At 30.1% G+C, this 23,772-nt stretch overlaps 1 pseudogene; it reads right to left on the bottom strand.

Annotated features, from left to right (window-relative positions):
* Positions 1–10,103: 10,103 nt before the first annotated feature.
* LOC118605745 lies at positions 10,104–10,221 on the bottom strand (annotated as a pseudogene).
* Positions 10,222–23,772: the final 13,551 nt, after the last annotated feature.

A 23,772-nucleotide genomic window follows, 5' to 3' on the forward strand; every position in this document is an offset into this window, starting at 1 on the left:
AGAAAGAAAGATGCCATATGATTTCACTTATATGTGGAATCTAAAGATCAAAATAAATGAACAAACAAAACAGAAACAAACTCGTAGATACAGAATAATACTTTGATGATTGCCAGGTGGGAGGAAGGTTGTGGGAATGAGTGAAAAGGGAGAAGGGCTTACATAAAAATTGGTAGCTATGAAATAGTCATGGAAATGTAAAGTATAGCATAAGGAATATAGTAGGTAATATTGTAATAAGTATAAAGTTAGTTGGGTATTAAATTTATTGGGTGATCATTTTATAAGTTATATAAATGTATAATCACTCTGTTGTACACCTGAAGCTATTTTAATAATGTGTATCAACTATAATTTAAAAATTTTAAAAAAATTAAAAAATAAAATTAAAATAAAAAGCAACTGTAGAATTTCATATCAGCCTGATGGCTGCCTCTTAGAAATGAAGTATGACACATGTCAAATGCCTGATGAAGCCTCTGCTAATCTGACCGCTTCTCTCAGTGCATGTGCTATTGGATCAGAGTTGGGTGGGCAGGAAGAGGAAGTCTTGTCTGTTCTTTTGTTACATACAATTATAGTGTCTCCACAGGTTTGCAAACCTTAGAGCCCCTAAATTTATATTCTTCCACATTCACTTTAATCTTAAAGCATGTTCAAGGTCAGAGCCCTTATTATCCTATTTGGCACTCTGGTTCAAATTAGGCATAGGTATCCCTCTAGGAAGGTGCAACTTCTAAGCAAGGTTAAGCTTGGTGATTAAAAAGAGGTATATTTTTAGTTTCTGCTTACACCACTCATATCTAGACATATGTGAAATGCATCAACTTTCTAACCATTGAGACTGTTTGAAGTTCTAAATGTTAGATAAGGAGATAACTGCTATCTCTATTGCACATTAGTCACAGAACCAAGCTTCCCAATAACCATCTAGATACTAACTTTAAACTTGTATTATCATTGCAAACACACTGATTATGAAAAATTGAGCATCAAAAGTTGAAGATCAAGAAAACTAACACTTTTTCTTTTAGGAGGCTTGTAGATGTCTATGCAAATTTTATCTCAACTCTTTCTTAACTTTAGAGTTTAAGATGAAAAGCACTATATGATTCAGTAAACATTTTCACATCAGTACAGGCCTTTTTATACTAGCATTCCAAAGAGAGTAGATATCAGTTCCATGCAGTTTGGTAATGATTGACTCCCATGAAAGAAAGTCACATAAGCAAACAGAGGAAGACAACCTTAGCCAATAATCTGAGGATATTCATGTTCCCACAGGAAGTCAGCTCTAAGGTAGAGATAGATGACAGGGCTGCTTTTATTCTCTGCCATTAATTATTAATTCTGATCCTTCTTATTTTGGCTCCACTCTTGCCAAATATAATGTAGTTTTCTATGTCTGATTGCCAATAGTGAGAGACCTGGTCAATTTAATTTCAGCTTTTGGTGACCGTAATATTTAAAATTATACATTTTATTTCAAAATAGGCATTTGAGTTTATACATGATCCCTTGGGCTTATTAGAAAAAAAAAAAAAACACTTGGTGTGAAGACAAAATAAAATAACTGTAGTCATAAAAGATGAAGCAGTTTTTTCTTCCTAATAATCTAAATTGCTTATCATATAGACATGCCTAAAGAGAAAGTATGTTAGATGGCATTTGTCCTTCTACTGAGCACAGCAACATTCCTTCTGTATAGTCATTCTATCCACACATGGTTCTCTATTGCCATGTGACCAATCACTGTATCTACTAAAGATCTCTCCTGTGTGTGTATCATCGACATGACATTATCCCTCATATTTGGAAAGCATTTTACTGATGACAAAACAATGTTCCCACAAAACATTTTATTTAATTCATACTGCACAATTAGTATTATAATTAGTATCTTACAGAGGAAAACATTTAAACTGAATAGATAAGTGACTTTCTTGGTTTTTCCAAGCCCACAAATGCCGAGACAAGGATTGAAATGTAAGAGCTAAAAAGTCGCTATGACAAAGGCTCTGGAGTCTGAAATTAGCTTAGTGCAAAATAATTACATAAGATTATACATAAAATCTTGTTTTTACTGACTCATTTTATTCATATCCAAAAGGCCAAATATTAAAATGGGTTTTCTGTGTAACTTCCAAATGAAATTAATTTGCTTAAAGAATTATAAAAACCAATAAACATGTTAAAATTGTGATTTGTATTTTCCCGTAGTAAACATTTTTTCACTCTCTAACTCTATTGATGCATCTAAAAAGAGAATAGCATTTAGACTATTTCTTCAAATGTCAACTAATTGTTTAAGCTTAGAAGAAAAATGAGAAAGAATACTAGTACTTATTTTCATAAAATTAAACAACTTTTGAAACATATGTAGTGATGCATTTGCCTTCCCACAGTAAACATCCAGGTTTTCAAATTAGTAATGAATTTGTGTACCCATGACAACTCTTAAATCACATGGGTTTAAATCAGCATTATGGATATGTTAATGAGAATTCATGAAGAGACAAGAAAAGTTAACATTTAATTTTTATATAGAATCGAGAATAAAATTTTCACTAGAAGAATACATATATTACCCATCTATGTAATTACCTTATAAATGTATTATTTATTGTCATAATTCGAAGCATACTTTTTTGTTTTGGAAAAATAGTACTTGCCAGCAGTGTTCCTACTACTCATCCAATGCTTCTCATTTATTTTCAGATTTGCATTATATTATATTAATTATTTATTCATTCATTTATGTTTTTCTATTAAATTAATTCTCAGATATTGCTATAAACTTAGCAAATACAAGTAATAAAGGAAAAGAGTTTCTGCTCTAATTTAGATTATATTATAGAATTGATATAGCAAATCAACAAATATTAAGAATATTAGGGAACAATTCAGATTGTACATAAACACCTCTTATTAACACTTTCTTGGTATGGTTCCTAAAAGGAACCATAAATTATACTATTGGCAGTAATTTAAAAAATATAAATGTAATATTAAAACAAATTACTTTTTCAGTACCTGTCATATGATAACATACATTTTACAGAACATCTAAAGCGATTGAAAATTCACGGCTATAGCAACATTTACATATAAAGATATAGATATAGATTTTTAAAAATTATAACAAATGTTTATTTATTGCTCATGTCTAATTTAATTTAGCTCTTCTAAGTGGTAAATTAAGGATCCAAGGTGCTTTTATCCTGCACTTCCATCATATCATCAGAATACATTGCTTCCATCTGCAGAGGCTGAGTTTATGGAAAGCAAAACAGCACTTTCTTAACAGTCTCATACAAAAGGGCATCTTATTTTTGCTGTGTTCTACTGGCAGGTGACATGAATCATTTGATTTCTCTAATGTAATGGCTGCATATTGGGGATCATGAAAATACTTAGAAAGCACTAGTGGCCTCTCCCACTGTCCAATCTCTGGTAAACATATCTATATCTATCTATCTATCTATCTATCTATCTATCTATCTATCTATCTATCTATCTTCTATCATATATCAATTTTACTTCCCATTTTATGTGATAGTAATATTTTAATACTTACATGCATTTCTAAGAAGTAGTTCTCAAATCACTCTCCTTACATGTTTTAGTCCTCATGACTGCCTCTCTCAATCGAATTGCCAACTACATTGAGGCTATTTGGAAAATAAGTGGAAAGCTATACACTGAATCTAATTTATTTTTCAATTATTTTACTGAGTTGTTATTTTCTTTGGTAGCTTTTTGCTTGGATATTATTTCAAATTTACACACTTTTTTGAAGACTAGTCCAAATAACTCCTGTACATTCTCATCCAGATTCACCAATTGTACCAGTCTTGCACTGTTTGTATTATTACTCTGTCCCTCTTGTATCGTATATATATATATATCTTTTGCATCATTGAAAATAAATTGGAGACTCTCTGCTGCCTATCAAATATTCCTAAGAATATTTTGAAGAAAAATATACCTTTTCTCAAATAATTACCATCTAATAACAATTATGAAATCAATATATTTAACATTGGGTAGCAAGATATTTTACATAGATATGTAAATAACAAGATTACATAAGTATTTAAAATATTCTTGATATATTTAAAATAAGATAAAATTGTTCTAAAAATTTTTGATTACAGGTAAACTTTTATGCATTTACAGTCATATATTTCTTAGTATGAATAAAATGCACTATGATTTGTACCCTCTTATTATTTTATATTTACTTTCTTCATGAAATAATTAAATATTTGGTAAAAATAATGTCGTAATGGTTGCAATACCTTATACTGTTTCACAAAATATTACACATTTACACATATTAAAATATTATACATATTACACAAATTACACATATTAAAATAACCCATATTACACTACTAAACAATTTATTTAAAAAAATTTAAGATAAGAAATAATACCAAATGAACACCATTCAACATAAGCCTTTTTATCACTTAATATTTCCTTAGAGTAAGTTATTGGAAGTAGAATTTCAGGTTAAAATATAACCACTCCATAAAGACACATTATTTATGATTTATTATAAAATTACTATGCAAAAATATATCTTTTGACACATTCACCAGTCACTGATAAGATTTATTTTATTTCTTTTCAACTGCAAAAGTGTGATCGAAGAAAGCTAACACTTTTTATTTTTCATTTAGAGAGAAAAAATAGAATATAATTAGAAGTCTTGGTGTGAAAAGCACTAGAAGTTTAGAATGTGAAAATTATATGAAATTTTGATCTTTAAGAATTCAATAGTATCAGAGCAGGATGTGTGTGATAATGACATGTAATCCAATTTACGTTGCTTTTTTATTATAAGATTTTCAAAAATGCAAAAAAGACTATATATATAACACATATGTGTACCTACCACATATCTTAATCTATTACTATTATTTTGCCATATATACTATATATTAAATATATATTTACATATTAGATATTAATTTGAAGAGTTTTGCATATCCCTCTCTTGCTCACTAAAAATAATCACCATCTTGCACCTGGTCTTATGCCTATGGATTTTTTTGTAAATCTTACTTTATGTGATAATATCTAGTTGGAATACAGGAGAATTTGCATGTTTTAAATTTTAACAAAATAAAGTTTGTTATTCTGTTGATATAATATTTCTCTAGAATTATTGATGTACAATTTTGGCATGTGTTATTTAATTGAACTTTTTTTTATAGTATTCAATTGTTTAGTTGGGTATTATGTGTTCTTTTAACTTTGCTAGACACTACCCGCTTGCTCTCCAAATTTATTATAACCATTTACATTTCAGCAGCAGTTTCAAGGGCAATCCTTTTTACATTGTGTTGACATGCCTTGAGAATTTTATAAACCTCATGTACCTGACTTAGATAATAACTTCTTGTTGTCTTGCTGTTTAATTGCCTTTCTCTAGTTACAGGTGAAGTGAGGCTGTGCGTGTGTATGTGTGTGTGTGTGTGTGTGCGAGTGTGTGTGTGTGCGCATTTGTATTTTTTGACCATTCACTTTTCCCCTTTTGTGCCTTTATTATCTATAATATATTTTGCCTACATTTTTATTTCTGTTGCAAAGTTTTTTTTTTTCCTTGTTGAATTTAGGTGTTCTTGATATATTTTGTAATATAATCCTCTATTAGTTATATCTCTGGCTATGTTGTCTCTCTGGCTTATTCATCGGTTATGGTGTTTTCGAACAAAATTGTTCATTTTAGAGTTAACATATTTATGTCTAGTTGATTACTGGCATTTTCATCTATTGTAAGAAATTCTTTCTAACATAAGAGATATGTTTATTGAATACACTTCTTTCCCATTATATATAAAGATACGTTTGTCAACATGGATCTGTTTCTAGCCTATTCAACATTTCCATTACTAATTCAAATATTACACATTTTTTTCTAACTACTAGAACTAATATCTAGTTATACTGAACTTCATAATAAGCTATCTTGCTCATTTTGGATGTGATCTTGACTGTTCTTGGCCCTTATTTTCCTCTTAAAATTTTAGGGCTTGCTATAAAAATCTATAGAAATAGGCTGGTTTTATTTATATTTATTTATTTGATATGATTTGAATTTTGAGATACATTTGAAGAGAAAGAGGTCTTCAGTTTTGGGTTATTTTTCACTTTTTATCACTGATTTGTTTTGTTTATATTCTCTTTATACTGCAGTAGTGTCTGTAAATAGATTAATCAAATTCCAATCTTCCACATAATTATGTAAAACTCTATTATTAGTGCGTACCTAAACAGCTTATTTTATTACTCATTTACCTTCTCTGTATCTTAGTGTGCTTTCAGAAATGTTCATTATATAGAAGCAAAGAAAAATAATTCTACAGCATGCCACGATACTCATGCTCCCCTTTTGGTGTCTCTCAAAGAGGAAAAGACAATTCCCCAACAGGACACAATACCCACATTCTGCACTCAATCTTGAAAGGTCCTGCCATTTGACCTTTAAGCTCTTGACTTAGGGTCACTTAGAAATTTGACCCAAACTCAACTACCTTTAAATCTAAGGATATCTCTTGTGACTTAAGATCAACATATCTTTTTCCATACCCTGTCTTTCTAAACAACTCCCTACCACTTGAAGGACCCATCTCCACCACAGAGTTGCCGATTAATAAAATGACTCCCAAACTTCAGTTAGCTAAAAGAAGCCCCAAACCATGGCACCAAAGAGGTCTCTTGCTGAATCATTAAGATACATCAAAGGCCACATTTAAATACTGCCATAATCCTCATAGGTTTTAAAATGTCATTTTCAAATGCACCAAGAAGAGATCATTATCAAGATCCTAGAGCAAGGAAAACAAAAATGCAAAGTATATGTGTATTTCAGTTTCCGAAATGTGCATTTCCTTCTTTGGAAAGTTTTCCCGGTTGCTTATTATATATATTCTTTGTGTTGGCATACTGGTCTATGCATCTCCTACTCCAAGCACTGAATAATTTCCAACTAGATAAGGAAATTGCCCACGATTGACAAACCATATGGCCTGAATCCTCTTACAATTTCAAAATCAAATGACTACCAAGGAAACATAAATCAACAAAGATGAACATATTTTAAGTAATAGAAAACATGAGATTTTGTAGGTAAGGACATTTAGTTATATCTGGTACAACAGTAGTCAAATTATGCCTTAATTCTTTACAGGGAATCCAATTTTTTATTTTTATTTTTTGTCACTGATGTTTGTTGCAAAATACAAGCAAAAATAATAATGAAATAGTAATAGAAACAACGGAGCTAAATTTCATTGAAATTTATTGAGTTTCATGTGGTGATAAATATATACATATAAAATGCTTATATATGTAATCTTATCTAAAGCAACAATGACTAAAAGATTTTTTCTGTATTTTTCTCATGTTTACAAAACATACACATACAAGCAAAAAGGAAAAACTGCAGTTATATAATTTGCTATAAATAAGAAATGGCAGAATTAGGCTTGATATAGAATTATCACTTCACAAGGATCTGATTCTAGACCTTGGATTCTGCACTTTTAATCATGATTTTTGATTGATTATAGATAATATATTTTATTTTACTAATTTTATAAAAATATAAGCTAGATAAAGCCAAATTAATCACGATAACTTAAGTACTTATACATGTTTTTGTCTTAAAATTGATTTTTACATGTTACTACTTGGTTTAATTATTTTGTTCTGTACTTTCAGGCATATTACAGCTTATGTTTTGTATTTTGCCTTTGTTTGGTTTAGTAATAAATTCCCATTTCTTATTAAACAGTCCATGGCATCATTTTTATTAATATTCTTTCATTGATTTTATTTTATACTAGGTCCTTAATTAATACCTCAATCTAACATTTCTCTGAACACTTTCAGCTCAGTCATTTCTCTCTGAAAACTTCTAGCTCAATCGTTTTCTTTCTCTTTCACAAAAAATAAATATAATCTCTTCTGTTCTTTTTAATTCTCAATAACAATCTGGCTCAAAGATGCAAAAGCAAGTTCAAATGTTCCCTTCCTATGAAGACTTTGTTAAAACAATAAGAACCAGAATTATCTATATTCACACAGCTTGCTATCTACATGAATGTGACTTTATTGTTCTATTTTCTTTAGCATAATTTCACTGTTGCAATAGATTATTGCTCAGGAAATTAAATTCTATTACAATAATTTTCTGAAAGACTCACTAAGATTTTATGTATTTATTTTTTAAGTATAGTTAGTATAAAATATTAAATTGGTTGCAGACATATACTAATTCAACATTTCAATATCTTACAATGTGATTACCACACTAAATCTAGTAATCATTTGTTACCATGCAAACTTATCACAATATTGTTAATTATATTCTTTTTTAACTTTTTCATCCACTCCTCCCCACCTCCCTTCCCTCTGGGAACCAGCAGTTTAATCTCTGTTTCTAAAACTCTATTTTTATTTTGTTTGTTCATTTGTTTTGTTTTTTCAGATTCTGCATATAAGTGAAACCATACTGTATTTGTCCTTCTGTTTGACTTATTTTACATGCATAACACCCTCTAGGTTCATCCATGTTGTCGCAAATGACAAGATTTAATTTTTTTTTATTGTTGAGTAATGTTTCATTGTATAAATATACCACATCATTTTATCCATTTACCTATTAATGGACACCTAGGTTTCATCTGTATCTTAGGTATTATAAATCGTGCTGCAGCAAACATAGGATGTATATATTATAATCAATGGTGAAAAGCTGAAAGTTTTTTCTTAAAGGTCAGAAGCAAGACAAGAATATCCACTTTCACCACTATTATTCCAAATAGTATTGAAAGTCCTAGCCACAGTAATCAAACAAGAAAAAGAAATAAAAGCCATCCAAATTAGAAAGAAGAAAGTAAAACTGTCACTATTTACAGTTTACATGATACTACATACGGTCAAACATGTGGTGACAGAAGAAGACTTGGCTTTGGGTGGCAAACACACTGCAATATATGGATGATGTATTATAGAATTGTTTATTGAATATTTTATAATCTTATTAACCAATGTCATCCCAATAGATTTAATAAAAAAGAGAAGAAAACCCTAAGAAATCTACCAAATAGTAATATAATTAATATGTTCATTTAGTTAAGTAGCAGGATATAAACTAAATGCATAGAACTGTTATGTTCCTATATATTAGTCACAAACAATTAGAAGGAGAAATTAAGAAAACAACCCATTTACAATGTATCAGAAAAATAAAATACCTAGAAATAAACTTAACCAAAGATGAAACACCTGTACTCAAAAGACTATAAGACACTGAAGAACGAAATTGTAGATGACACAAATAAATGGATACACTGTGCTCATGAACTAGAAGAATTAAATTGTTAAAAACTCATGCTACCCAAAGTAACCCACAGATTAAATGTGATTTCTTTCAAAATACCTATATTTACCTCAGAACCAGAACAAAATATCCTAAAAATTACAAGGAATAAACAAAGATGACAAATATGCAAAGCAATCTTAGGAAGAAAAGAATTGGAGGTATCATACTCCCTGATTTTTGTCATAGCTAATCAAGCCTTACTAGAATCAACAGATATTTTAATATCACGTACTTCTTAACTTCAGAAATTTGCCTTGTTTTTCCTCAAAATTATAAACTATTATATTACGATCTTTTCCAATCTTAATCAAATCTCACATAGCTTAGTAAATGGAGCAGAAATAAATGTAAATAAGTATAGTGAAAATAAAATAACTGAATGGATTCACACAACAGGTTATTCATTGATTTTAAAACACTTTCTGTACTAATAAACAAATTATTTGAATTTGGATATTTATTTGTCAGTTTCAAGCCTTTTTCATATAGACAACTGTCTTTTCCTCTAAACTGTCTCAAATATCAATGCAAAAAGATGAAAATATCAATTTCCAGAATAAAAATGTTCTATTCTTATTTATTAAAAATGTGAATGAAAGCCAGATGTCAGTCGTTATTCTCACTTTATTAAAGATAAGGGGAGGGGAGGTAATTGGGTAACAAAATGCTATAAACTTTCTTTCTTTTTTTTTTTTTTTTTTTACACCTATAGCCCCTGGTATTCCTAGGTGGTCTGCCATACAAGTACTAACCAGGCCCAACCTGCTTAGCTTTCAAGATCAGAGGAGATCGGGCATGTTCAGGGTGGCATGGCTGTAGACACCATAAATCTTTTGAACAAAAGAATAAGTAAGAATAACTATCATTGTATTCTTCCACAGGGCTTGGGGAAAGAATGGGAGTGAGTGAGAACAACTAAACAGTGATCGTGATTTTGTGAATTAGACAGATCTAGAGTTTGTAAAATTAGCAGTATTCTCCAATGTTACGGAAGGCCTACAGAAATTAAATATGGAAACAATGCACAGCAAACACAAAGAGAATTGAAAAAACACTTGCAAACAAGACAACTAATGTTATAAAAATACTGCTTAATACAGTTAAGGTTATGACAGCATCGAACCAGTATATTCAGAAAAATAATTATGATCAGAAAAATAAATTTTATAAAAGAATGTCTTTTATTGTAGTTTTACATTTCTGACATACATTTACAATCTGATATTTTTTGATGTATTTGCAGAATTGTACAATCATCACCACAATCAATTTTATAATATTTGTATCACTTAAAAAAAAAAAAACTTACTCTTAAGCCATCACGCCAGAGTCTCCCCATTAGTAAAATCTTAGCAACTGCTAATTTATCATCTATTTTCATTATTTGGCCTACTCTGGACATTTAATATAAATGTAATCATATAATATGTGATATATACATATAATACAGTATGTTGCCTTATGTGTCTGACTTATATCTCAACATATTTTCAAAGTTCTTCTATGTTAAAGCATGCATCAGCACTTTATTCACTTTTATGACAAAGTTATATTAAAGTGTATGGATAAACATTTTATGTAATACTTCATCAATTAATAGAGTTTGGGATATTTTTCACCTTTTAGTTGTTATAAATACTATTGCCATGAATATATATGTACAAGCATTTGTATGAACATGTGTTTTCAGTTATCTCGAATACCCAATAATAGAATTGCTGCATCAAATGATAATTTTATGTTTAAATTTCTGAAGAAATACTACTGTATTCCAAAGTAGCAGTATAATTTTAATTTCTACCAACAATGTATGAGTTTCAGTTTCTCCATATCTCATCAACATGTGTCCTAATGTGTGTGAAGTGATGCCTCACTGGGTTTTTAATTTGCATTTTCTTGATTACTAATGAAGCTGAGCATGCTTTTATTGTGCTTATTTGCTATTTTATGTCTTCTTTGTAAAAATATCTATTCAGATCTTTATCAATTTGCATACAATTATTAGTCTTTTTTATTAATAAATTGTAGGTATTTTTACGTATCTAGAAACAAGTTCTAATCAGATATTTGATTTGCAAGTATTTTTTTCCACCCAATGGGTTGTCCTTTCACTTTTTTGATGACATCTTTTGAAACACAAAAGTTCTAATTTTGGTGATGAAGTGGAAATTATTTTTTCTTTTGTTGCTCATGTATGTGGTGTCATATTTAAGAATCCTGTACCAAATCCAAGGTGACAAAGATTTAACCCTATTTTTCTTCTAATAGTGTTATAGTTTTAGCTGTTCTGTTTAAGATTTTTATTTATTTGGGAGGTTAATATTTCTATAAGATGTGAGGTAGGGATTTATTTAAATTATTTTGCATGTGGATTTTCATATGTCCCAGCACCATTTGTTGAAAGTACTTTCACAATGTATATGCATATCAAATCATTGCACTGTATACTTTAAATATCTTCCAAATTTTTCATCATGTATACCTCAATAAACACGAAAAATCATTTCAGTGTAAATATAAGTGTTTATCCTGAATTGTTGATCCTATCCCACATGTGTCATCTGCGTCAGTACCACACTGTCTTTATTACTGTAGTTTTGTAGTAAGTCTTTCGATCAGGAAGTATGAGTCTTCCAGCTTTGTTTTTATTTCTCAAAATTATTTTTAGCATTTCTGGATCCAGTAAATTTCTCTGTGAATTTTAGGATCAGTATGTCAATTTTTGCAAAGAAGGTATCTGGGATTCTGATGGGGAACATGTTAAACCTGCAGATAAAATTTGTAGGCCAAGTTAACAATATTGTTTCCAACTATGAACATGGTATTTATTTCCATTAATTAGAATCTCTCAATAATTTTTATAGTGTTGCATTTCATTTTTCAAAATTTATTCTTAAGCATTTTGTTCTTTCAGATGCTATTGTAAATGATTTGTTTTCTTAACTTACATATTGTTTATTGCAATCATATAGAAATATAATTAATTTTTGTATATTAATTTTGATGGTGCTACCTTTCTGAACTTGTTTACTATTTCTAATAATTATTTTGTAGATTCCTTAAGATCATTATATAAATGCAAATAAATGTTTTAATTTTTCCTTTTCAATATAGATGATTTTGACTTTGACTATTTTTTCCCTAATTTCCCTGGCTAGAATCCCCAGAACAATGTTAAATAGCAATGGCTAACATGTATATCCTTCTTCTGTTTCTGATCTTATGTCATAAAGCATCCTGTTATTCACTGTCACTTATGATGTTAGCCGTGTTCTTAGTAAATATTTGTTAAATGATTTTTTTGGGTCTATCAAATTGGTTATGTTGTTTTGTCCTTTAAACTATTGATAGGGTGTGTTACATTATTGATGTTCAGATGTTAATCTGATCTTGCATTTTTATAATAAATATTACTTGGTTATGATATATAATCCTTTTTATAATTTTCTAGTTAAGTTTGCTAATATTTTCTTGAGGACTTTTGTGTCTATATTTATAAACTATATTGGTCTATAGTATTATTTTCTTGTGGTGTCTTTGTCTGGTATTGATATAAAGCTAATACTAGTCTCATAGAATGAAATGGAGAGTGTTCCTTCTTCTCATAACTGTCAGAAGACTTTGTGAAGAATTGCTATTAATTCTTCATTACATGTTTGGTAGCATAGGCCAATGAAAACATCTGAGACTCAGCTTTTCACTGTAGATTTTTTTTTTTAACTTAACCTCTTTATTGCTCTAATTCTATTCAGTTTTTTAAAATGTCTTTATAAGTCAGTTTCAATGGTTTGGTCTTTCTAGGAATTTACTTACTTTTTCTAAGTTATCTAATTTATTGACACACCTTTGTTCACAGTATTCTCTTATATTTCTGTTTATTTCTGTAAGGTTGTTAGTAATATCTCTCTTTTTATTTCTGATTTTAGTTATTTAAGTGTTAAGAGGGGTCTCTGCATTTGGAATTTACCACTTTGTGTGGTGTCAATACTCCCACTATGGCTAACTGTAAGCCAACATATTACTGAATGTGGACTGGAAACAGGTGCAGTAGCACACCAATATATATTTCTACCATATAGATTCAATAGATGTAAAAACATCTTAAGATACATATATATAAAAATATCTAGTAAATAAATAGGAAATAATGTGTTATAAGTATGGACTATTTTATATAGTTTTAATTTATATTTATATAATTTTATTATTAACAATTTTTTAACTAGCTTGAAAAAATTCTTAAATTTAATAATTGGTTCTCCCCAACCATTAAAACTGGTTCCAGAAATCTCCTGGACTCAACCAAAAATTAGGTCTGGTAGATAGTTTACACAGCATTGCATAACTTTTCTACCTCAATTAGTGGTGTTCATTCCTAAGAATTCTCTCTTTAAATAATACATGAATGAAAAAGTTAAGGGACACAAAATGATTAAATCTTTTTTGTTCATTTTTATTATTGCTTTACTTATTTTATTTATTTTGTAATGCCTACAACACCTGGTCTTCCTGTGGTTTCCCAACCAAGTGCTAACGAGGCCCAATCCTGCTTAGTTTCCGAGATCAGATGAGATTGGGCATGGTCAGTATTATTACTTTAAACTATGTTAAAATGTTATGTAAAACTTATCTAAAACTCTTCAGTGACTCTCAGATTTAATTAATTCAATTAACTTATGGTTTGGATTGTGTGGTTTATTTTAGTTTGATAGTACTGAACATTGTAAAGTAAAATGTCTCATAATTTAAACTTGAAAGCATGCCTAATTTATTGCCTGACATAACAGGTGATATCAAAGTGTTAAACTTCCCAATTAGACATCTAAAAAAATTTAGTATTTACTGTAGTGGTGTCTATTATACAGTATCTTAATATTGACAAGACAAAACCTTTAGTATCCAGAAAAGCATAACACTTTGTTATCAGTATTACTGCTATTTATTCAATACTAATTTTGTTATAATTAAAAAAACCTTAATACATTATTTAAATAATTTACAATAAAAAGTTAATAGCCATTATAAGGTAAAATATAAACCACTAATGGCCCACGGAGAAGAAAAGACTGATGTTTTCACTTGAATATCTTCAATAGAACACAAAAGATGAGATGTTTAGTCATCGAGGAAATTAGTGCATCTTTTCTGTAGATAAAGTGAATGTCTGGCTGATCAAGATTGTTCTAATGACTCTATACAGATGTATTTACTGATGGGGCTAGATGGCATAAAAATGTAGCATAAGAAAACTGCAATAAAGAGAAAGCATAAGGAATGAAACAAGAAAGATTTGTCACATAAAGGATGCTGAGTGTTAGCTCTTTCATGTATGGTCTATGCAAAAACCTAAGGCACATACAATTAATTGAGAATAATTAAATACTTAATCTTATATTAATGAAGAACTGTCATGAAGTTCATTGAAATCATTTGTGGGCTTAGAATAACCAATATGAGTTTAATCAGTAACAAAAAATTAGGTCTGGAGGTAAGGCAGACAATTGCTAATTATAGGCGAGAATGAATGTGTTCACTTTGAAGAGCAATGTGATTAAAATGGTCATGGAAGAAAGGGGTGTCCTAGTCCGATTTGCTATTATCAAGGCTGTCCTGTGAAAGAAGCTACTAGCTTTTCTAAGTTTTACTCTTATTAATTTTAGATTTTTCTTGTCTAAAGTTTATAGAGCCTCAAAATAAATTGAATACTTTGTTGTTTTTGACAACTCATATAGCAGATTTTCTGAACTGTTACTATATATCATGCCCTGTCAAATAGAAATATTTTTTATCTGCTATATGAAAATATTACTTAAAGCTTTATTTACCCAGTTCATTCTTATCTTCTCTTCATCTACTCTCAGTTTTCACTTATGCTTTTAAAACAGAATGAGCAAAAAATGCCAAAAGAATTACAGAAAGGAATCAAGAAAAGAAGCATCCTATTTAGGGCAAATTAGGAAGACTGGGGATGTTAATATGAGTAGAAAGGACAGAATATGAATAGAAAGATATCCATCTAGGGAGAAAAATAAGATATCTGAGTCTCGATTCATATGCCATGAATCCAGAATGATGCAGGAGTCTATTCTCTCTAAAATGCCTAAAAATAAATTGTATATATTATTTAGTTTATCCTTTTTTGAAATTATCCAATTATTCAGTTATTTTTTTCTATAGCAATATAGCTAAGTATTTATAAATGGAAAAAAATATTAGAATAGTTCTTGAAAGAATATAATGCCATTACCTATATGAGCTCCATTGTTATTAAATTATTTTTTTTAAAGTCTTTACACAAGTAGAAAGTAGAAAGAGGAGTCTGAAACAAAAAGAAAAAAAAAATAACAAAAAACCATGACCCCTTTCCTAGCCTACAAATTTTCATGAGGAAATAAAATATTTTCAGATTTTTAAAAAAATAATCTGAATTTATAATCAAATAAATAAGACCTATTATATGAAAAAAAACATATCTAAGAAAACAGAACAGAGACTCTAAAAATGTATCATACTCATAAATTATAGTAATCCATAATTATTGATCTGAATTTCTTTTTTAAAAATGAACAGAATAGCACCTTGAAACTCTTAAAATAGTTTTTGTGAATTTCATGATATTTTCTAATATTAAAAAGAATTCTGGTGAAATTACTGAAAATTACTGTAGATCTCTGTGGTCTCTGAAAGCACACTAAAATGCACACAGAAAGTGTATAGCCATTGTAAGAAGACATTGCAAATAAATCAAAATGGTTTTATCTGTCATTTATACATTCATTCAATTCTTCACATCACACATACTTTCCAGTTGATATTTTGTGTGCCTAGACAGACCATCTACAGTTAATACGCAAAGCATAGAAAGGTACATAGCAAATTATCCTCCTGTGAAGTAAAACCTCTCGCCAATTCCGCAAGGATTTGATTTTATTTAAAATCATTACTTAGTCTTAAGTGAAAATTTATGTAACACTTAATTATCTATTGAATGGCTTTGATGTTGATAAGGTTTATAATGTGGGAAACTTGAAAAGCTACAGTAACTGTTTCAAGCCAGAGATCTTCAAACAGTGTTTACTTATGATCTGTTTTTCTAAAGACTATGCAATATATTACTAAGAAACAAGATATAGCCACAATTTGGGGGAAATATGTGAGACAGAAAATATAAAGCAAGTACACATGAAAATATTCTAGTTTCAAGTATGAGGGGTTTTTTGTTTGTTTTTAACACGAGTTTGAATCAAAGTTTGGTGTGGTGTTTTGGAGGGGTGATACTTTGTCAAGGGATACTAATATTCTTACTGAAGGAAATGATTTATGATTTAAGGCATTATATATATGAAGGTTCAAAGAAAATTGCATCTATTATCTTCATGCTATGAGCATATTTTGCATGTTTATAATGTTCAACTTTTTATAATAAATACATTTTTATTTGATAAAATGTTATAGTTTCTCTCATACTGATAAAATTATTTTAACATTTCAAAGTATTTTATGTCTAATATCTATTCATGATCACATTGCAATAGGAACATTATTTACATATTTGCAGAATTTCTTTCACTAGCCAGAAATAATAAAACACTCAGAACTCATTCATGCCTATATAGAGAGGACTCATAAGCTCTAATAAAAAGTTTGTAATTTACTTATTTAACAGACAAATAGTGCTTATATTTGTTACTTGCTATTCCTGCATAAGAAAGCACTTCAAAATTCAGTAGCTTTAAATACCAATGGTTTATTCTATGTTGTGAATCTGTCAGTGTCTCAGGTTTGTTGGTCTTGGTTGGACTCAGCCAGGAAGTTCTGCTTCTAAGAGTGAGGTCTGGCTAGAACTGGCAGAGTGGATTCAGCCCTGGTCCTCATGCATTCATTTTAGAATCCTTCTCATAAGGGGCAAGGAGGAGGTTCTTACCATATTGAAGCCAGTAAACTCAGATGGTGAATTCAAGCTCCTATGCATATTTTATACCTCTGCTTGCATCACATATGTTAATATCATATTTTCCAAGCATGAAACTGAGGGGCAGTTGGCAGTTTTTATTCACCATAAGACCAAAGCAAGTCACATAGTGATATCTAACTCAATGTCTTGGAGAGCAAAGTCCCTGCATGGAGATGGAATATAAATATAAATGTAAATATAGATAGACATGTGTATGCATGTATATGATAAATATAAGGTTTGATCCACAAACAAGTTATAATTTCTAAAATTAGATTTCTTTCACATGTGTTACCTTGTGTTACTGACTTCTAGACTTCTGTAGTCCCTCTAGAATAATCTAATTTCTTATCTTGGATTGGTATCAGTTGTCAAAGAAACATAAAATGGTTTGCATTTGATCAAATTCCAAGTTTATTTGAGCTTATTACAGTTCACAAACTAAGCAACACAAATAGAAAGCAAAGTTAAGCTCTACTGAAAACATAACATGTCCAGGCATTTATGGGCTAAAGTAGGGGTTCCCAACCCCCGGGCCCCAAAACCACACGGGTCTGTGACCTGGTGGGGAAACAAGTGAAACTTCATCTGTATTTGCAACCACTCACCAGGGCTAGCAACACAGCCTCAGCTCCGCCTCAGATCATCAGGCATTGGAATCTTATAAGAGCACTAGTCCCTGGAGGCAAAAAGGTTGGGGGCCACAGGGCTAAAAGCAGGAAGTAGAAATGGTTGTCCAGCCCTTTCTAATTGGTTGGATTGGGCACTTTGAAAATGTCATCAAAGCTTGTTTGGACTAGATAACTGGCACTTGATATGGGGTGACTTTGGGGAAATGAGGACTTTTAGAAGAAAGGCTAAACTTAAGTGTCATTTCTCGTATTATTCAAGTATAAGGTACACCTTTTGGGATTCTGAGATATTTCCATTTTGAAATCTTTTCACAGAGGCATTTGGTCCTAAATTGTTTCTGTATTCTTACTTTATATTATTTAAATATTTTATTGTTTACTTAATTTATTATTTATTATTTACTTATTTTATTATTTACTTTATATTATATTATTTAAATATTTTATTGTAGATCAATTTCATCTGAAAGCCAAGCTCGTCCTCATTTTTCTTACATAGTCATTGACCATCGATTGACATATTTTAATCTAAAAAGTAAAAGCAAAATAGCAATAACTAAATTTGGTTAATGGGCTAAATAACTGCTTGAGTGCTTTTTATGTTTACTTTTTAAAATCTATACAACAAACAAATGAGGTAGGCATATCCATTACACACATCTAACAGAAAAATACTGGGATTTCTAGAGGAATTATTTTGCCCAGAGTCAGAAAGTCAAGTCTATGGGTGGCTGATACTTGACTGTATATCAAGTAAGACCTCAGAACTATGTTGCTGCTTTGAAATCTGTGGTGTTTTACTGACTTAATTTTGCCTGTTAGAGCTAATCTCAATTTAGTTAATCTTTTTGCAATATATTTAAGATACATTCTTCTGTGCACCTTGGAGTCTATTTGCCTCTTTTGCCAACTTTGTATGATCATAAAAATTAATATTTCTAAATTTGCATTTCATCTACATTGCTCTTTCACAGACAGACCAATTTTAATCCGCTGTTCTCTTCCTTTTCCAAATTCTGTATGTATAGTCCAAGTATAATTCAAACAGCTATGACATATATGCAAACAGGCATTTTAAGCTTCAAAGATTACAAAATTTCAAGATGCACTAATAATTGTTGCAATGATATCTCTCTTGTGTTATTTAGGAATGAGTATATTAATACATTCTTAAATTATTTTTTGCTTTCTTAAGGTAATAATGTAACAATCATTAATAAATTTAATATTTATTTACATATTATTCTCTAACAGTCTTTGAGCTATAGGTTGTATATATAAATTTTAATGATATCCTGATCTTGACAACAGAGAAAACAGAGACTAAAATTATATGAAATAATCAAGTTTTAAACATTTTTTGTTCATTCTAAATGCATGCTATCTCTTTGGCCAGAGATATCACTTTTTTTTTTTTATCACATGTACATTTTGTGTTAGGTCTCTCACCTTTGTATAACTATCTTTGCCCTTAACTTAGCTGACTCACACAGTTATTTCTCTGACTTTATATTTGATCTCATATTAAAAAGTGTCATATATTAAAATGCATTGTTTTGTATTTCTGTGACCTTAATGGGGAAATAGAATATTAAGTTTATATTGTCCCTTTATATTTGTATACTTATAGGATTTGGTTATACTGTCAAAATGAAGTTGAACTGTTTATATTTTTACTCTTAAAAAATGATTTTTTTCTCTTTATATGAGTCTTGTTTATTTGTTTATTTGTTCATTCAATAAGCATTTACTCTGTGACTAGTATCCTCAAAGCATTATATTATACATAATGTGATACACATATAGGTATAATATTATTTCTTTATACAAGATAGCATGAAGTGTATAGAAAAGCATAGTTTGTTTTATCTATGGCTCTGCCACATACTGCTAGAATAATATTTCATAAGTTATTTAACATTTTTTGTCTTGATCTCCTTGTCTGTAAATTGGAGATAACAATATTGATTGTTAGAGAGATCAAATGAGTGAATACACATGTACAATTAAAGCAATGCCTTATATGAGATAAGTTGCAAAAAAAATTAGTTTTGCTTATTCATGGTAATTAGAATTTATAAGAGAGAGTAGTGATATACATAACTATATTTCACTGCAGCTTTGGAGAATAATGGGGTTATGTGCAGCTGGGTAGTTAATAGAAGTCTTTGTCAAGGAAACCACATTTTGTTCTAATTTTGAAAACATTTTGAAAAATCAGTTAATTTCTTATGTTTGTAAAAATAAATGAATGTGTCGTGTCTCACTCTCAGTTTTGTTGGTGATTTAAATATGATAATATGCTCAAATAGACTTTGTAAATGATAAAATAAGAAAAAATGAGATAACTTTACTAAATGAAGTTAAACAATTTTTATTTCATTTTTAGTCAATAAAATCTACTTTAATCCTGCTTTCTCAAACCAGGGGTGAGCATGCTATCTCTAGAACATTTAATTTTGTAAAGTGGGAGTAAGTAAGCTAATAAACTACATGAGGAAAAATTCTTGGCCTATGAGCCAATGATAAATATTACACAGGAATGGAAACTTTGACTACTGCCTATACAATTCTTTTGTCACAAGAGATTTCCCTCTAATGTAATATGGTGTAGATTGTCTTTCTTTAGAGAAAATGAGACAACTCATTCATTTATAAGTTATCTTATCCCATGGACAGGTTTCTGAGGAAACACACACACACACACACACACACACACACACACACACACAGCTTTTTGAAAAATAATTGTTATCTGTGAGAATCCACTCTTCCTTAGTTCAGACCACTTGGGAACCTGAAAGATTTTTCAGAAGTAAGCTATGGTTTGCCTGAAAGCTACTTTGTCAGTTGTCATAGAAATTTGTGCTTAGATATTTCTAGCTTATTTCCAAATGTACATTCTGAACAAGTTTTATGAAGAAAGAAATAGAAAGCAAAGCTAAACCAAAACTTTCTTTTTTCTTGTCCTTTTAGTCCCCCATGTCTTTTCTCTATTTTCCCCAGCACACAGTAGATCAATATTTTAAGATAGGGAATTATTAGCAGCAATAATAGTCTCAGTCTGCCATTGTAGCCTTTATCTTTAATCCAATTTAGGGAGGTTCCTTCCCAATGTTTTTTAAAATAATTAATTAAAAATATGTAAAATCTTGGTCATTAACTAAATAATTTAAGGTTTAATAGACATAAGGTCAAAAATGTCAAAAATCTGGCAAAATAAAATTAGGAATATATTAAATTTCCATGCATCTATATTTTAACAGTGGAACATAAGTAATCTATTCTAAGAGACATGTTATCTTTGTTTAATAGGAAAGGAAATGTAGTAACTTGGGGTAATGATATGAAAGTAGTACTACCTGTCGCACTTTAAGTAAAGACCTCTAAATATTATACAATGAGAACCCAAAATTTTTCAATTACAAAATGAAACTATCTTAAAGCACTACAACTGTTGCAATATTTTAGTCAAAAAATTTATACACACACATATGTATATGTATATATAATTATTATGTACCTGGAAATATTAAAAGACAGTTAAGATATGATAAAATAAAACCATAAAAAACAAAAACAAAACATCCACAACAATATTCTTATAGCCTTAACTTACTTAGGCCACTTGAAAAGTACTGTAAAAGTAAGCGTTCCGAATTTTATTTTACATTTGAGAATTTAATTAGTAGCAATTGGACCTAGAATCTGGGTCTGTAGATATTTAGATTCTCTTCACTCCTCCACTCTCTGTCCATGTCCATCAGGAATTTCTCAAAAATATAAATGCTGTTTTCTATATGATTGTCCTTCTTGATGCACTAGAGTGGATGTTTGAAGAAATTATGGAGCATGAATACTTTTTCTGTCCTTTTATCTCCAGACACTGACATAGTGCTTGTATTTTAGAAGCTACTTAACAAAATTTGATGGCATGCATCATTATGAAAAGTTTTTCAATTCCCTATCCATTCTTTCACATTCCTGAGATCGAACCTTCTGTTAAGACTGTTCTGTAAAGATGCTTTACATTAAACCAAGGGACTTGGTTTTTTGAACATGAAAGACCACAGACAGATAGCAAGCCTTTTTTGAAAGGGATAGAAAGTACATGTACTTTCATTCATTTGTACTGTCTGCTGTGACCAAGAACATCCTAAAGATGAAAGAATCAATATTTCTGAGCTGCAGTCTTAAGCCTCAAATGTAAAAGCCTTACTGGAATGCAAGTTTTGAAGCAAAAAGAAAAAGGAAGGGGGCGGGGAGAATTCTAGCTTCTCTAAAACTTTAATATAATACTTTTTCTTTTCCAAGAATACTTCTTTACTGTGTGTCAACAATGTTATTGAAAATAGACAGTATCCTAACTAAAGTATTAAGAAAATCAGATTAATGTGAAAATACAATAGAAACAAAAATGTATTGTATAATTGCACAAGAAGCAGCGTGATTACTTTTATGCCAGAAAAATAAATAAAAATCCTTTGAAGAGTAACATTTTCAAAAGGACTGAATCTTTAAAAGGATTTAACTTTCAAACTCACAAGTGGTTTAAACTGTGGGAATGGAAAAAGTCAAATGTCTTTCCTTCCTGCTAAATGTTTTACAATATAGTCCCGGGATGACAAATACTGCAAAGAGCAAACGGGGTTCACAATGATTTTAGAAAATGCAACTTTGAAATTTTATTATTTGTTCAAGATTCTCTCTCTCTCTCTCTCTCTCTCTCTCTCTCTCTCTCTCTCTCTCTCTCTCTCTCTCTCTCTCTCTCTCTCTCTCTCTCTCTCTCTCTCTCTCTCTCCGTAACTTGATTCAAAATATCCAGGGTGTATTTTGTTGTTAGTTTGATCCTCTTATCCACCACTTCATTTTGATCATGCCATGCTACTTGTTTATTTTCCTGTGATCTCTTAGCTTACTTTTGATTACTAGTTTGTTTGTTTCTAATGTTCTTCTCTGTTATAATCTGGACCTGGAACTCAGAATTAGGGACAAGTTCTGCCTAACTCTCAGTTGGCCACTCTCCCATGCAGCTTTGTCAAAAAATTCTCAAAGAATCAGGAGTTTTGAACAAGTTTATGATCTGGTATAATTAAAAATTTTCCAGATAGTACATACTGCTTCAATTTGAAGCTATGAAAGACCCACAGAAGTTAGAGTAAATTAATCACTTTGAGAACAAACTACACTTATAATTTAAAATCAGTTCGTTTTACCTGGGCATATCAGGATACCTTATTTCTTATTTATTACAGGTCCCCCTGTAACTTCTTTGTTATTCTCAACATTTTTTTTCAAGAAAATAAATAAATATTTTATTTCCACTGAGCTATAACTCATTTCAGATACTTAAACTGAAAAGACTGTCAAAAACTAAGTAATATGACTGATGAACATCAAGGAGTTGCAGGTGTTAGCAGTTAGACGAAGACATCGAACAAGCCTCCAAGTGATGGGTAGGTAAACCTTGGTTATGCCCATGCAGTAAGATTATATGTACCTAAACAGTTGGAAATGTATCTAAACATTCTTCTCAGATATTCTGCCTGTTCCAAAGACCTTTTAACTTTCCTGCCCTGGAAGAAAGCCACATCCCAATATGCTTTCTTACTTAGCGTTTACTTATCCCCAAAGGTTATAATGCTCCCTTATCTAGGTAATAAGAACTTTCTGGGAGGAGAGTATTCTGCCTTAAGATCAATATTAACTTTTCCCATGATCAGCACTCTACTTAATTTTCTTGCTATTTACTTACGTTTAGTTGTGAAATGCCCTAGTGCCATCAA

The sequence above is a fragment of the Rousettus aegyptiacus genome, unplaced genomic scaffold (assembly GCF_014176215.1).
Source record: "Rousettus aegyptiacus isolate mRouAeg1 unplaced genomic scaffold, mRouAeg1.p scaffold_m13_p_7, whole genome shotgun sequence".
NCBI lineage: Eukaryota > Metazoa > Chordata > Mammalia > Chiroptera > Pteropodidae > Rousettus > Rousettus aegyptiacus.